General features: G+C 35.8%; 1 long non-coding RNA gene across 3 annotated transcripts in view; it reads right to left on the reverse strand.

Annotated features, from left to right (window-relative positions):
- LOC140629538 (uncharacterized) overlaps positions 1–17,830 on the reverse strand; it is a 39,608-nt gene extending 21,778 nt beyond the window's left edge. For all 3 annotated transcript variants that reach the window (XR_012027399.1, XR_012027397.1, XR_012027398.1), the window contains exons 1-2: positions 17,730–17,830; positions 16,616–16,730 (exon numbers count right to left, since the gene is read on the reverse strand). This is a non-coding gene — a long non-coding RNA (uncharacterized lncRNA). The remainder of the gene's footprint in view (positions 1–16,615; positions 16,731–17,729) is intronic.
- Between the last annotated feature and the right edge of the window lie 237 nt (positions 17,831–18,067).

Consider the following 18,067-nt stretch of genomic DNA (forward strand, 5'->3'; position numbering starts at 1 on the left):
AAGAATATCATTAATAACTATTTTAAGCCTTTATGTGTCTAGAACTGTAATTTTTTTTTTAAAGATTTTATTTATTTATTCATGATAGTCACAGAGAGAGAGAGAGAGAGAGAGGCAGAGACACAGGCAGAGGGAGAAGCAGGCTCCATGCACCGGGAGCCCGACGTGGGATTCGATCCCGGGTCTCCAGGATCGCGCCCTGGGCCAAAGGCAGGCGCCAAACCGCTGCGCCACCCAGGGATCCCCAAGAACTGTAATTTTTTTATGTTTCAAATGCTTCATCTAGAAAGCAGTGAGGTTAAAATTGAATATAATGTGCAAGGAAAGAGAAGTAGAAAATGTGGCTGTTATCTAACCCTGAAATTCTTTAACCACATTAGGCTAAATAGTTACTTTCCCCTCTTTGAAAATCACATGTTGTTATGTAACAGAAAAGTGTAGGTTTATATCCACTACTTTAGCTTTCCTGAGAGATAAAACTGAAGCCAGAATTGTCAAATACACACATAAACACACACACACACACACACACACTTAATAAAATAGGTTATAACACAGGCACATTGAAAAGGTAAATCTCTATCTCTTGTTCAACAAGTTCAAAAACTAGGATATAACTGCAAGACATTCACCTTGAAAACCCTGAGAATATAAAGTGTAATCCATGTTGGATGCCATCTCCTATCCAATTAATACTTGTTCCCTATCCTGTTACCATGAAAGCTTCATAACTAATTCACAAGACGTACCCTTGGGACATCTGGACTTTAATTTTTTTTTTAAAGATTTTATTTATTTATTCATGATAGTCACACAGAGAGAGACAGAGAGGCAGAGACACAGGCAGAGGGAGAAGCAGGCTCCATGCGCCGGGAGCCCGACGTGGGATTCGATCCCGGGTCTCCAGGATCGCGCCCCGGGCCAAAGGCAGGCGCCAAACCGCTGCGCCACCCAGGGATCCCACATCTGGACTTTAAAGGTGATGGTTAGCTCCTGTGAAATACAACCCACTATTTATGACCTCACTGATGTTACTGTGTAAATTAACTGGAATATAAATGGCTTGGATTTACCTAATCAAGAAACATCAAAGGGCTTTTCCAACTTTTGCCATTCACGATTGACTGTAATAAAAATCATACTCAAACAAATTCATTTCTTAAAAACATAAAAGGTGAGGGGCACCTGGGCTCAGTGATTGAGTGTCTGCCTTTGGCTCAGGTCATGATCCCGGGGTCCTAGGATGGAGTTCCACATTGGGCTCCCTGTGGGGAGCCTGCTTCTCCCTCTGTCTGTGTCTCCACCTCTCTCTTTGTGTCTCCCATGAATAAATAAATAAAATCTTAAAAAAAAAAAAGAAAAACACAAAAGGTGAAACATTTCCTCTAACACTTAATATTGTATCTGTTATCTGCATTCAGTGGCTTGAACATCTCATACTAAGGAATGATACTCCATAAGAAAATAGTTTTAGAAATAATAACATGTAGAGAAACTAAACTGTTCACTTCCAAACAGAATGTAAATGACTAAGAAGCAATTACGATCTCCTCAGCTTCAAAAAAACTGAAATAGAATATTAATAATGAAAAGAAGTAGAGCTAGGATAAGAGGTTCATTGTTTAATGAGATTGTACTCGCAGTGCTCTGAACAGGGTCCTCAGCATCTCTACTTCCAGATCCAAGCTCTCATTCCTGGCACTCACTCTAGACGCTGGGAGTATCTCCTGCTGACACAGCTGAGTCCCTCTCTAGGATTGTCCTTGGCTGAAGAGAATTTATGTCTCCTCCTTGGGGATGGTCTATGTTCAGTGATTTGTGTCTCTGCATCAGGTCTCACTCCTTTGCCTTGACTTGAGGCATCTTGAAAGGACCATTCCAGTTGCAGAACTTCCCTCTGGATTGGCTAAACCCCGTGATGCATCTGCTTCTCCTTCAGTCCTTCTCTCCTTGCTCCTTATAGGTGATGGGCTTAAGACCTCTCCCAAGGAAATCTTTTGTACATACATCTCCATGTAGGGGTCTGTTTTTGGTGGGGAGCCTGACTTACAGAGAGTCAGTTTCTCTCTCTGAGCAGAGAAAACAGCACTTTTCTCATGAATAAACTTGGCTCACTTTCCTTCCAGGATCACCAGGAGCATTTTTGTCACACAACATTAGTCTTAATTAGTACACAAAAATTCTATTTGCAATCATTTTCTACATCATACTTCCATTCAGCTTTTAGAATCATGAGGAATTTCATGAGCACAAGTGAAACCAGGAGACTCAGTAAATCACGTTGGTTAATAGTGGAAAGAGAAAGTAGAGAAATTAGAACTGGTGATTTCGGTGTTTGTGTAATTATAGAATTACTGTTTTGTTATTGGGCTACATTCAAAACACTTTCTCTTATTTTTCTTCTTACTAATCTTTCATGGATCTGAATTTTATATAAACTACAAATAATGTGGAGATGGTATCTATCAATTTTAAAAGGGCATACTTCCCTAATATAATTTTCTAGAGATTAGAAAAAGGTGTATATTGATGCTTTTGAGTTAGAGAAATCACTAAGAAAAAAAGAAGCAAATTTTAATTTTCCAAGTTTAATTTTGATCATTTCCATTAGCACCAACAATATATGTAGCAACATTAAATCATCAAAGCAATCCTAGTATTTTTTTGCATAAAATCAGTAATATTTTAAACATTTCAAATCACCACCAGAGGAAAAAGAAAAGTAAGTCATCCATTGGCACAAGCTCTATGCAAATGTTATATATACTCATGTTTTTAAATTGAACATATACTTATTTTAAATTAAAGCATCTGAGAATCATAGGGCCTGAAATATGAAATATACTGGTTAAATACAGTGGTATATTGGAGCTGACTTGCACTGGCTCATGAAAACCAATTGTGAGCATCTCTTTCCAACTTCGCCTTCAGTGATAGCACGTTTGTAGCTTAAAATGGACCATTGTGATAGTATTTACGTATAAGAAATCTGTAAAAAAATACACATTAGGGCTTTAATTATATTTTTTCTGGTTGTTAAACTCTTACCAGGACTCCACAATCTGTAGACCAGATGATGGGCTCCAAATTAAAATATCCAAAAATAAAAATGGAAAATACTTCAAATAATTTATAAGTATTAATTAAAGAAGAAAGTAGGAGATCAGGGGTTTTCCAATGAATTCTTATTTGATTTCTATATTCTGGGGAAAAGATCTGTAGAGTGCCTAATTACTACACTCTCTCTATTTTTTTTAACACATGCGGCAAATCATCATTAAAATGTTATAATTAAGGGGCAGCCCCGGGGGCTCAGTGGTTTAGTGCCACCTTCAGCCCAGGGCCTGATCCTGGGGACCCGAGATCGAGTCCCACGTCGGGCTCCCTGCATGGAGCCTGCTTCTCCCTCTGCCTATCTCTGCCTCTCTCTCTCTCTCTCTCTCTCTGTCTCTTATGAATAAATAAAATCTTTTTAAAAAATGTTATAATTAAGAACTTTTTTATTAATTCAATATTTCAAAGAGTATTTTTTCTCAGAAAAACACATGAGTTTTCTCTAAAGATGAGAAACAGAAGTGCAAGTTTTTGTGAAGATTCAACAGAAAAAAAGGAAGGATTTTACTTTCTGTCTTTACTTGTGATTAGCCAATCCTCCAGCAGTTTATGCTTTATTGGAGGTAAGTTTGACAAGTAGTGTTCAGAGGAGATTATAGCAATGCTTATAATACATTTGACATATGTTATCACAAGGTAACATTTAAAAATACCTCCTTCAGGAATGTCTAGCAAAACTCATTTCATTTATCCTAACATTTCTTTCAGCTCTTGACTATCAGATTAAAAATTACAATTTCGTTGTATGTTTATTTGGCATTAAAAGATCACAAAGCTTTGAAAAGATTTTTGAATTAGGTCTCTATTATGACAAAATGAAAATGATTGAACTAGCACTGGTCCTCGAATCAGGAAGAAGTAATAAGGGAAAAAACATTTATTTTTCTGCCCTTACAAAGAAGTTATAGTACCTAGCTAACAGATGATCAAAAGTAATTGAGCATCAAAAGGATATCTGAAAATAAAAAGGATCTGACATGTTTTATAGGAACCTGAATTCTAATTTTCTTTCCTTTTCCTCTTTTTCTTTCTTTCTTTCTTTCTTTCTTTCTTTCTTTCTTTCTTTCTTTCTTTCTTCTTTCTTTCTTCTTTCTTTCTTCGTCTGAATTGCCTCTGTTTTCTCTGGATACCTTTAATTTGTTTGTTTGGTGTCTTCAGATTGGAAATTCTTATTCAAAATTCTGGTGATCCTCTGGTATAACTCTAGAAAAACCTTTGGAATTCCATAACATACATATAATGTACAAGATGCATATTAGTTAATGGGTTTGCATGTGGGGTGATCAGACTGCAGCTGGCCATTTAGTTAGAAGTCCCTCTGGCAAGTAAATCACACCTCTTAGGTTTTAAAGCAAACAATTCTTTAATCTTCTTGAGATGGGGTTCTACTCCTAGTTGCTAAAATTCCAGGTGGAGGATATGGGAAGGAGTTTGAGAGACTGTATTGGTTTTTGATGCTGCATAGCAAGTTACCATAAACCCAGGGGCTTAAAACACATTTATGATCTCTAAGTTTCTGTAAGTCAGGTGCTGGCATGACTCATCTGGGTCTTCTACTCCAGGTTCTCTTTTGACAGACTGAAATCCAAGGCTGTGGTCTTATCAGAGGCTCCAGTGAGATAGATCTACTCCCAGGATCCCTCACATTGTTGAGAGATTTCTTTTCCTTGTTGTTTCAGAACTGAGGCTCCCATTTCTTTCAACTACTTTGTGTATACTCAGCACTCCACTTTACCTCACCTCTGGGTAGTAGCCATAGTCTGGAGTCTAACTCTTATGAGATTTTTAGGGCCAGTCAAACTCTTAGGCTGCAAATTCTTCCTATCTGCCAAGTCTTTTCCTTTCCTGAATCTGCAGTTTTCTTAAAGTCTGTTGAAATTTCTGAATTGTATTTGAGTTCTCTCTATTTTTTTTTGTTTTTGTAGAGTTTCTCCTTCTTTTATTTATTTTTTCTTTTTTTTTCTCCTTCTTTTAATGTTAATTTTATTGTTATTTTAATGAGGCTGGGGAGGAGAAGAAATCTGCCATATTTAACTTGCTGTTTCTCCTTAAGATTTTGGATTTTTCCTTTCCTTTTTTTTTAAAAAAAAAATCTGTTTATTCATGAAAGACACAGAGAGAGAGGCAGAGACATAGGCACAGAGGGAAGCAGGCTCCCCACAGGGAACCCCATCCAGGCCCTGTGATCAGGGCCTGAGCTAAAGGCAGATGCTCAACCACTGAGCCATCCAGGTGCCCTGGATTTTGCTTTTCCCAATGCTATGCCTGCTCTCTCATATCCACAGTATCTCATGGGAGGATAAAACCAGAGCAGTGTCTCTGTTTTCCCAAATCACATGAAGCATCTTTTCAGAGTTCTTGCATCAGAAAATATAGAAGGAAAATAAAATAGAAAGATTAGCTAATGACAACAGTTAGATACAGGAACTCTTAGGTCCTGGAATAGTCATGGTCAGAGCAGGTATCCCCAGAAAAGATCTGATGGGGAGCCCCAAAGCCTGGAGTGCCCATGGGCCTCAGAGAAACCCACTTTTTAGCCAGAGAAGTAGCCTTGCCCTCTGGCATCCCTTAGGCCACTCATTAATTAGTACACAAGAGGAAGTACCTTGGCATATTTCACAAAGATAGGCTACACAGTCTTTGCAAGTGCAGTACATGCGACAGCAGCAATGTGTGGAACTGTAGCCATCGCAGTTCATTCTGTGTCACCCAGTAGGAGAGGAAGGTCAGGATTGCATTTTCATTGTGTCCATGTGTCTCTCCTTCAAATCACTAAGGACCAAATGCATTACCTCCTAGTGACACATTTTCGCCCCTCAATAAGGCATTAGAATTTGATAAAGGGAATGCAAAATCAAACAAGAGCAAAGAAGAATGCTGTGCAGACTTAGATCTGTTAAGTATAACCAATTTAAAATACTAGAAAATCTGCATCAGGTGTCGGAACGCCCTCCCCCTCCCAAATCAAACCCAGGTCCTAATATTAACTTCTATAACTAAAATCCTGTTGAAGTGGTTATTCCACAGTGAAAAAGTAAGCTACCCCTGAATTTATTCACATTTCCATTCTTTGGGATGGAGATACTGCTTACAGGTTTGTTATGTGAGTATTTCCTAGTTGCTAGCCTTAAGAATTTCCTAATATACAGGGACGCATTCTCATTTTTTGTCTTGAGTTAATTCTAATAGATGCGGCATATGGAAAGTATGCATGTAACGGTGGGAGTGTATGTGTTTCAAGGAAAGTTTTTGAAAATTATCCTAAAAATTTTAATTTTAAAATTAAAATAATTTAATTATTAATTGCTGAATATGCCCGACAACAAGTATGGATGTTTTGGGGGAGGACAAATGAAAGACCTCAAGAACATAATTTGACCAAATTGTTGCTACTGTGATTCAGTTCTCTCCCCTAAACACTAAATATTCCTGACTGTCTCACATAGTTTGGTGACACGGAGCTAAAAAGAACACTATTCTTCTTTTGTAATTAACATGGAGTGGTAGGGACCATACATTATTCTCTTATCACCCAGTGAGTAAATGATACTGGGCCCTTCCAGTGGACCCTGTTTATCCACCTGCAGCAGAAGCCCAAACTGAAATAAGCAATTTGGGCCTCACATTCTCTTCTCTGTTAACTTGACAATGTCCTGTTTTGTATTTGCTGCAAGCCACACCCCGAGACTTCAGAATGCACTTAAAAATAAAAAATAAAACACTTGCCACATCCTTATTCAGCAATTTAGAAATCCTCTAATTATTAATATCATTTTTTCCTATAGAGGGATATTGGCTTCATACAGTGAGCACTAATCTTTGTTTTAGAAAAAAATGCAAGTCTTAGCATTTCTTTAATCTATGTCTTTTAAGGGTAAGCTGTTGAAACTTAGAAAGGAGAGAGAAAAAAAAAAAGGACTGTATCCAGCGATTATTTGGAAAAAAAAAGAATGACCTCAAAAATTTGAACTTAGATGCATGAAAGGAAATACATCATATATATTTTTTTCCTATGGGTGATGACAGGGCTTAAGATGCAAAATGCTATGCTTGCCTGGAAAAGCTACCTATTTTAAAAAAAAATTAGAGTTTAAATGATCTCCTGGGTACTACTATGTTACTCAGGACTGTCGACACAGAGAAATGAGGCATTCCAGTTACTGAAATGTTGAGAAATGGCCCAAACACTGCCAAGTGCATGTCCCCTACCGTGAGCCATTTCTACTTTCCCTGGACACTAGCCCAATTATGGAGTGATAGTCATTCCAATGCCAAATATGGAGACTCAGGATGCCAGGCCAGAAATGTCCCTTGATGTTTTCCCCTGTACTCATTCAAGAGAATGAACATATAATTGTTAACTGTGATAAGATAATACTTCGCTCACTCTTGTAAAAGTGTCTAAAAAAGTCTTCAGATTTTCCAGCAACATTTGGATAGTGATATGTAGTATATGGTGTGTGCCAAACTCAAAGTTACAAAGCCTTATTCTTGGCAACAACTACAAACAATTTCCATTTTACTATGAAAACTAAAAGAACACACAAAGTTACAGTCTTCTTCTCTGGGGTATTTCCAACGTGTTATCCTAGAGTAAGTATGTTCTTCTTTTGAATCATTTTTCCACCAGAATCACAAGTAATGTAAAAGGACAATTAAAATGATTATTCTAGAACATAAAACCCTCACAAAAGAATATTAAAATGTTACTTATTTTCTTTTGGCTGATTATAAAAAATCATTTAGAATGGTACATTTAGAAAGTAAAGTAAAAATATGATAAAATGTCACCCGTAGTTCCTATATCCAGAATTACAAGTAATGTCATTGTTTTTGTGCATGTATTTCCGGATAGATATGTATGCACATGTATTTTGTGTCTATGCTTTTGCATGTTTATTTTATCATGATTTGTGATCGTACTGTGTAAGTTACTATTTAAGTTTTCCCTTATCATGAACATTTTTAAGGTATCTGAAATCATGAGTGCAGATAAATTTTACAAAATGCTTTGGTCAGAAAATATTTATGTGTCATCATAAGCAATGGCTACCATAAGCAATATAATTGTAGAGTGACATATCTGGAATGGTTTTTAAAAGTCTTTAAATCTTAAAACAATCTATCCATAAAGGAATATTGGATTTACTCTATAGAAGTTTGGACCTTCATTTACCTGCTTTTGTAAGAGAAATGCCATAGGCTCGGACTATCATAATTTTTTTTCTTATGTGGATGCTGTAATCTGGTTTCCATTTTGACTTATTTTTCCTCTTTGAAAGAAGTGGCAACCTGGTTTTCTTGAGTATTCCATTGAGTCACTTCATGTATTTTTTTGGTACAATTTATGTTCCCTGTTTAGAACTGTGTTACACAGGATAAATATTTTGAATAAAAATATACTATGTACATCAGTTTATATATTCCTATTGATTTTATTTTTGAAATGAATTTTAAGTTCACTTATGAATCAGGTGTCACTTCAGGTATTAAATTCCTTTGTCCAAAGTGTGGCCACCGCCTTGGCTATGCTAGGAATGTAATCCTCTCTGGACTAGATAGTTTCTATTTGTTTCACCAGATTCACTCTGCCCTTCCTTTTTTCCTGTGCTCTGTCTTAGGAAGCTGGTCTTTTGGGGTTCAGACACTGGGAAGTTTGTGTCGAAGTCAGGCAGTGGGAGAAAAGTGAGGCCAGATGCCTCATCCACAGGCTCCCTCACTGTGGGGGTCCCTCACTCTCTCTCTCCTCTACTTGTGACATCTTATCTGCTTTGTCCAAATCCCTGTCTTCTGGTCTGCCCAGAAGCTGGCTCTGTTCTTCTGTGTTTTATTTGGTAGAGAGGAGTAGACTTAGAGTCACAAGATTTAGGGGGAAAAAAAAAAAAAAAGCAAGAGAACATAGCCTATTTATACTAAAACATTTATAACATTTATTTGTTATTTACTTGAAATATAAATTTAATGGAGCACCTTATATTTTATCTGCTGATCCTAGGAGTGATATAATCATTTTGCTGCCCTCTCATGCCGTTTATCTTTGTGCTTTCCTTACCAGACCCCCACATGGGTCCTTTGTCAACCAGATGTTCTCAGGTTTTCCTTGTTTGATTATTCCATTTGTTTCCTATTAGGAACCTCACTGACACACTGTCTCATCAACTTTTCCATCATCAAGCTAAGTTTAAGATAAACCAATTTTAGGTGTCTTTACTTGGTGTATCTTGATTTGTACCTGTGTTAAAAGGAAAGGATGTCTGTCCCATCTCAATGTAAAAACAAATAGTCATGAGCTCTTTTAGGTTATAGAATGCAATACATTATGTCAAAAATGACAGAGAAAATAGCATCTATAGTGACCCTATGTCAGAAATCCCAACTATGCCGGGTTAGATCTGGAGTATATATGACCCAACTTAATTATTCATACAGTTCTCTTTCCATCCAGGTTAGATCTAATGTATTACAGGATCAGCCCAAACATCATGGTGAAAAGCTAAGGAAAGTATACATTGTGTTCTTGGCATATTCACTATATAACTGTGTGTCCTTCAGAAAGGTAGCTAGCTTCCAGGGGCACCTGGGTGGCTCAGTTGGTTGAGCCTCCAACTCTTGATTTCAAATCAGGTCATGGTCTTGGGGTCATGAGACTGAGCTCAGCATTTGGCTCCACATTCAGTTGGGAGTCTGCTTGAGATTCAATCTCTCCCTCTCCCTCTGCTCCTCCCTCCACTTTCTCTCTAATATAAATAAACAAATCTTTAAAAAAAAAAAAGCAAGGTAGCTAGTTTCCAGAGTTCATAATTTACCTATGAGTAATGTAATTATAATAGTGTGAATGCCTTAGATATTCTTTTTTTTTTTTCAAAGTAAAGGATATTTTTACTATCAAAATCTTTGGGTTCTGTTTCCTCATCTTTAAAACAAAGAGAAGGAAATGATTTGGTATGGGCAGAGCACACAGAGGATGTTCTAGTTGTTCGTAGCCATTGCACACATAAAATAATGTGTTACTTGATTACCAAATCTGAGTGTGAGATGCTACTTTGACTAGATTTAGGAGTAAAATAGCCATATGATTTATTATCCAAAGCAGGCAATTAAAAAAAAAAACCCACCCTGCTTTATTATTATACAATTTACTTATACTCAAGTGCACCCATTTTAAGTGTATCCAATGAGTTTTGACAAATACACACACTTATGCAATCACCACCCCTATCAAGATATAGAATATCTCCATCATTCCAAATGGTTCCCTTATGTCTCTTTGCACAGTTTCTACCCACAATTAGCCCAAGGCAATTCTAGGCTATTTTCTGTCATTGTTGATTAGCTTTGCAAAGGACTTGTGAAATACAGTTTATTTTATAAATAGTCCCAGATGGACCTCTAGTCAAGAAAGAATTTCAGTTACAATAAGAAGTCACTCTGGAAATTAAATCATAAATGTAAAGAGGAACATCAAATTCCTTTTTTGTCCTTCCCAACTTCAGAGATTAGCCATTGCAGAAAATTGCCATTTTATGAATAAGGGACAAAAATGTACATTTTTACTTTTTTTTGTTACTTTTTAACATTTTTTTACATATTACATTTTTATATTTTTGCTATTGTCATACTTGTAGCTTCATTTAATAATTAATGGTGACCCAATGCATTATTCTAATACTCTACAGAGAACATATGCTCTTTGTTTCTTCTCAGTAAGTTGGATTTTGAAATTTGATTTAGTAATTTTAATTATTATATTAGGCAATGGTAGGAAGGCATGTTTTGCTTCTGGCTTGTTTAAGTCGAGAGAATTTATTTTATCTTCAGCCTATACATTCCTCAGCCTACAGACACACACACACACACACACACACACACACACACACATATACACAATTCCCTAAAATAGGAAGCAAACCCTTCATCAGTGAAAAAAAGTTTGTTAGTTTATAGTGCAGGAAAAGGGAAAATAGGAATCCTATTTACATTTTGATTAGAGAATTGTTTTTTGGGGTAGGGGTGGCCCGTTCTTTGTAATTCAGCATGTTTACCAGCAGGCCTGACCTCTACCCACTAGATGTCAGTAGTAAACCCCCTCCAGCCAGGCTAATCAAAACTCTCCAGACCTTGCCAAACGTACCCTGAGGGGCAAAATCACCCTTTGGAGAATCACTTTTGGGAGTATTGGGATGTATAACATTTTTTACTCTCCTATTAAGATAGCAATCAACTAGAAGTTGACCTATAAGATTTTCCTGCGGCTTAAATCATTGTTTGGCATTAATATTGCTACATATTAATGTTATGCATTGACATTTTTGCCCACTAACATTACGCCCATAAAAACGACGTCAATATGTACTGTGGGATGATAGGTAAAGCAGGAATCATGGCATTTATTATTTTTTAAAATTAATTAATTTTTTTTAATTAGGGCAGGATGCAATGGACAGATTTACAATTAATTAGGAAAAACTTCCAAGGGGTGGAAGATTTCTTTCTTTTTTTTTTTTTTTTGAAGCAATAACATGCAATAAAACTATCATAGGTTACATTAAATTTTAATTTGTATGTGAATTAGCTAGTTTGCCTGAAACATCGAAATCATTAATCCACTGTTGTTCTTCCTCAGTAGAGGAGCAGTGAGAGCGGATTTCCCCAATTGGCTCGCTTTGTACAAAGGTAACAGATCCAAGATCTGCAGTGCAAAGAATTTGGAGAAACAAACAAGTGAGCAAGCCATCAAAATGTGAGAAGTAGGAAAAGCCCTCATTTGGATCAGGAAAGCATGTATCAGCCGTTTATATTTAGTAAATTGTTCAGAACACAGCTCGTGGCTTCCTATCAGTACGAATTAGAGATAACCTTTCACTATAATAAAAAAAAAACAATTAGATTGTTGCACTCGCTGAAATGCACACATGTGACTAAGATAAGTTCCCAGGTTAATTCCTCTAATTCATCTCTCTTTCTCCATGGACTCTCAGAATCCAGATTATTTAACCCTGAGAGGAAGTATGTCAAGACGGTTCTCACCCTTGTGCTTGAGAACTAACGTATTCTGAGATCCCACAGAGGACAGTTTCCTTGTGATTTACCAAGTGAATGAGCAGCGTGGCTGAGAAAAGTACTTTACCCTTCTACTTGGATGGCCACACGTCTTGGCCCTCAGCTCTTTGCAATTTATTTAGAATTTACTTATAACCTGTGTTCCTGCAATAGTGGCCATCTCTACATACATGGAGAGGAGAGGTATCCACAGCATGGATTTACCAGAGCAGCTTTTTAAATGAGTTCCCAATTTAAGTCTCCATCATCTTCCTAACCTGCCATTTGTGAATGAGTTAAATTTCCTAACTTTATTTTTCTTTAAAATAGTATTCTGATAGTATTCTATTTATAAAAATAATTTTAAGAGCATTTCAAACTTCCACCTCCAGCCACACACACACACACACACACACACACACACACACACACTTCAGAATTCAGTTCAATAGCCTGTTTTCCTTGCTCAATGCTTTTTCTTATTTATACTACTTTTCAGTATTAAATTCATAAAGTATAGAAGGTATGCCTTAATAGATCTATTAATTATTCACTCTTTTATGAGCAATTAAGAGCATTGGTTTTGCTCTTAAAAGTATGTACCCCTACATATAATGCATTTATATCAAATATCCTGAGACAGATTTTCCACAGATTACAAACTCATTTTGCATATCTCAATTTATAAACTTTGTTAAAAGATACCTTTCTCTTAAAATATGGAATTTTTATAGTAATTTTCATTTTTTGCTACTACTGTTGACACTGGGGTCTCCCAACTTATAGTTAGGTGCAGAATGCCTCTAGATAAACATCTAGCTTTAATAAGCCAAGGTGGGGAAAAATGGTTATTTCAAATTATCTTAATCGCATCTTCCTTGAGCAGACTTACAAAGTGACTTCTGTTGCAGCCTAAAAAGCCAGTTAAGAATGTGTGTGTGTGAGAGAGAGTGTGTGTGTTTGTGTGTGTGCGTATGTGTGTGTATGGGGAAGGTCAGAGGTTGGGCAACAAGGAGAAATTTGTGTCAGGTTATGAGTATGTAAATTCAACACATTTTCAATAGTTTTTTAGAGAGTTGTCCCCATAAAGGATATTCTGGGAGATTTGGTGTGCTGTGCATTCAATACATTGTAGCGTCTTACTCTCAGGAGCTATGTAGATTCACACAATTGAAAAAGAATACTTCTAAAATCAAGGGTATTCAAGTAGTTGGAAGACCCTAGTTGTTGAAAGGAGCATACCAGTGTAACTGTGAACTCTCCACTGGAGGGGAATAAACTTTTCATTACTAAGTAATTCCAAAGATGAATATTCCCTCTTCTTTTTGACATGCTTTTCTTTCTTTCTTTCTTTCTTTCTTTCTTTCTTTCTTTCTTTCTTTGTTTCTTTCTTTTCTTTTCTTTTCTTTTCTCTTTTCTTTTCTTTTCTCTTTTTTCTGTTTTCTTTTAGTATCAGTTTGGGACTTTTGATGCTTTAACCTTACAAAATTCCTTGAGTCTCCAAGCCCAGTGGGTTCCTCTTTCCATGTCATGCAGCAGTTATTTTTGTTTTTTCTTTTGGTGATGCCACATATTCACTTTAGCTCTCATAGTTCCCTTCAGTGCTCCATCAACAGTCCCCATCTCCTTTCCTTCAGTCTCTTCCTTATCAAATTAACTAAATCTGCAACAAGCTAAGTCTTTAGAATGTGACACTTTAATTCTGGTTTTAAAACTCAGTTTCTTTCATTTCCTCAAGGGTAAACCCTTAAATTCTTAGCATGCTATTCAGACCTTCTACTGTCCAACAATCCATCTTCCCTTTTAGTCTTTTGTTTTGTTTTTCATCTTTCTTTTTAATCTTGTCTGCTCTTTACTGCTAGCTAGTCAATCCAACAATCCCTGCATTATCTTACTTCCTTTCCTTTCTTCATACTTACCTCTCTTGCCTAAAATGCATTTGCTCCCATTTCAAACAATTCTTCTAGGCCCAGAGAAAAAGTCCCCTCTTCTATGCAGTTGTCTCAGTTCATTCATGATGAATGTAACCTCTCTCTCCTGTGAAACTACATGAGCCGTTGTCCTCACCAATGGAACATACCTTGTCTTGTGGCACTGTATACATATATCTTCAATTATTATTTAACTAACCTATGTTGATAGCTTGTTTGCCCAATATGATGTCATGCTTTATTTTTTAGCTTAATTGTCCATTTATGTATTTTTTATTTATATTCAAGAAATGATAATGGATTATGAAGAAAAGAAGGATCTAATTAAAGGAGGGAAAAAGAAAATTAATCCTACAGATTTCATGTATGTTCAGTAGAATTAGGAGCTATTTAAGACCTAATCAAAAGAAGACTGGCTCTGTAAGACAAACATAAGTGTTTTTCAAAGCTTACTTGGGTGATGGCAAAGGACAGAAGATATTGTTATTGTAATATCTGTACTTTGAGGAATCATTCTATTAGTTTACCAAATTAGATAAATGAGAGATGAATTAGAAATTATAATAGACTAAAAATATCTACCAAAGAGGAACCATTCATTAATAAATGTTTATTTCTCCTTGTACCACTAAATGCCAAGCATGAATCCTATTATGATAAATCAAGTATGGGAAGAAGTAGCTGTTGCCTTGAACTTTGAGAAAAGTTTTGTTGAGGTCTTATGTGAGCCTTGAAGGATCACAGAGATTACAAATCATGGAGAAAGGGAGTCAGGAAGTTTTGGAAAGTGGCAGGCAAGAAGGGGAGAATAAAACAACACAGAACTTCACAGGATTCTAAGAAAACTGCTCTAAGAAGATATTAAACTAGAATTTAGTACTTGGCTTATGTCATAACCTGTTCATGATAAGAGGAAATCTTTTTAAAATTAAATATTCTAAGGATAGGCCTTGCAGATGTGGAAAAATGTTAACAAGATGATATTTTAAATTTCCTCTTGGTTAAACTTGCCTACTTGTAGCCAGTATTAAAAGAAAGGAAGAGGAAAGAAAGAAAGAAGAAAGAAAGAAAGAAAGAAAGAAAGAAAGAAAGAAAGAAAGAAAGAAAAAAAGAAAGAAAGAAAGAAAGAAAGATCTCTTTCTCTCTAGATCTAGCCCATTGTTCTCTCTTCCAACAAGTGGTGACCCAGAAGTATAAAAAGCTACCCCCTAGTGTAACATGTTTTGCATCATTTTGGTACATATATAAAATGAAAAAGGAAGTCTGTGGCCTAGTGACTAATGTTTATACCAATATGGATTTTATGATACCACATGCATTAATGTTAAAATGACAATAGAACTCTACCCATATAAAGATTTCTACCCCAGTCTCCTGAAATAGACAGAAATTTGTCCCAATTCAATGGACTTTGTTATTAAGACATTACATTTTTGAATTAGATGTTTATATTAATAACTGGGAAATTGAATTCAAAATAAATCACTTTTGAAATAGAAAAACATTTTAACAAGGACCTATATTAGTTTCCACTACATAAGTCATCTACAAACAGTGGAAAATAGGTTGCGGGACTTGAATTTAAATTAACTCTTTTTATATGCAAGTAACTAGTCAAGAGAGACCAATGCCATACAGGCCAGGAGTTAAAACAAGGGAAATTATTCTTCTGGAAAATTTAACACCTGGGAAATAGATCCTATTAAATAAAAGACATTTTATAGGAGAAATAAAAGCCTAACCAACGTTGTGATGATTCCAGTTGGAGAAAGGATAATATGTTGTCTTTCTACACATTCTGAGAGCAAGAAATTTCAGAGAATATTGGTTGAGAGGGAAAAAACTCGGAACTTTTCACACTAAGTAGACACAAACCAGATTAATATTAAAATATTTCCCCAAAGCAGTTTGTGATTTGATATGCCAATTAAACTGTGGCTTTTTCAAGATACCCTACTCACATATATTGTTAAAAAATTTTACCCTTAAATGAGTAAAAAAGATTCAAGAAATATTCAATAATCACTATCTGCAATGTGTCATTAAAAACTGTAGTATGTTCTTTAGAATTTCTATTTCTCAGAATTGTCATCACATTGTTACATTTCATTTTCATTTCTAAAATTAGGTATAGTTAGGTTAAAGTAGTTATTATATTCTATAGTTACCTGTATGAGACAGGAATTTGGGGGTATAACCATTCAAATCAATTTTTGTTCATTTAAGTATCAGAAAAGAAGCTTATTAATAGTGAGCAATGTCTCTAGAAATCAGGGTTAGAAAGTAGGCAACAAGTGGAATGAAGAAATGGAGACTTTAAGGAACCCAGGATGAGATGTTTGTAATCTCTCTGGACATATCCGTCATACCTTTTCATGGAATGGCATTATTTGCCAATAGTGAATTCAGGTGAAATGATTGTGTTAACCTCGGAAATTTTCTCTCTCTCAAGCTGATGAGAACCACTTAGCCATTCTGTCCAGCTTTTAGGGGAGAGGATCTTATTGGTCCCATTCCTTTCAAGTGCTTACCCTTGTTCAATCAACTATGTTCAATTTTGGCTGCCGGAGACACATTCCATTGGGTGTTGTGGCCAAGAGAAAAAAGTCATTTTGAGCTAAGCAAACATCACCTCTGGGTATCAAGCTGAAAAAAAAAATAGTAAGATTCAAGCATTTGCATGATTAAGATCCCCATAGTCAGTGGTAGAGTTAATTTTAATCTAATTAACCTTTCTCACATAACTTCAGCTGCAAGATCTCTATCGATGAAAGAAATATTCAAGATTGTACCTGACTTAGGATCAGTTATCATTCCTATTTTCTTTTGTCCAAAGGGTTGATATTTTAATACTGTAAGTGTTGACTTATTATGTGAGGTGTTTTAGTGGCTTTTTCCCCCCCTCCTTGTCTTACTCCTTTTTGTGTATGTGTATATGCTCTGTGGTTGTGGAACAGGGACATGGTAGTACTGGCAGAGATTTATCACTGAAATTATATTTACCATGGCATTACTAACAGATGATCAGGTAGGGGTGTTATTACCACTATGTAATTCAATTTCCTTTGAATTTTAATATGAATCTGGACTTTGTATCCTCAAAATGGTATTTCAAAACATGTTTGTATAGCTCACTACTTATAAAAAAAGAAAACTCTTTGGCAGCACAATTTACGTTTCCAAATCCTAAAGATGTGATCCTGAAGCTCCCTCCTGAAGACAAGATTTTCAGAAGGATTTTAGAGTATTTAGTAAATCCTCTCTGCTTTCTCAAATGAAGCATGATTCCATATTTCTTATAGCAATTCTGCTTCTATGTAAAATGCAGTTCTAAGAATGAAAACATAGGAACCGGGATTAAGTACAGTTTTTAAATCTCCAGATCATGAAAGATAATTGTGAAAGATTATTCTGTCCATTAGCAAATACTTCTGAAATGACACAGCAGACAGGAGATAATTCATTTGGAAAGTCATTCATTTATCCTTTCCCCTTAGGTCACAAGGTGTTTAAATAATTTTGTAGAGGAAGTAGGAAACAGCTGTGGTAAAATTGTGGATTTTATGTCTTTCACTCTTGGGTGTGTAGCTGCCAAAATTAAACCATTAATAAGATGGAGACTAGATGAGGTTGAAATGTACAAACCTGAGCCCCTTCTTTGGGTGAGGCCTATAATGTGCTGCTTTTCTATTCCATTGTTCCCACAGAACACTGAAGGTACATGAGTTAAGGAATTTTTTTTTTTTTTTTTTTTTTTTTTTTTTTAGCTTAACTCTTTGCTGGAGTCACAATGGAGCTAAGCAAATAGAAGAATTCTGAACAGGGTCTGGCCAGTAGTTTATGTTCCCCATGCCTCTTCTCACCACCAGATGTAAATTGAACACTTGAAGATATTTTCAAAGCTTTTAGGTAGATGGGATATAATAATTTAGTGCACTGAAAGAAGAGATTGTTCTAAATAAAGAAATAAATCTTAAGGTACT

Source organism: Canis lupus (genome assembly GCF_048164855.1).
Source record: "Canis lupus baileyi chromosome 16 unlocalized genomic scaffold, mCanLup2.hap1 SUPER_16_unloc_1, whole genome shotgun sequence".
NCBI lineage: Eukaryota > Metazoa > Chordata > Mammalia > Carnivora > Canidae > Canis > Canis lupus.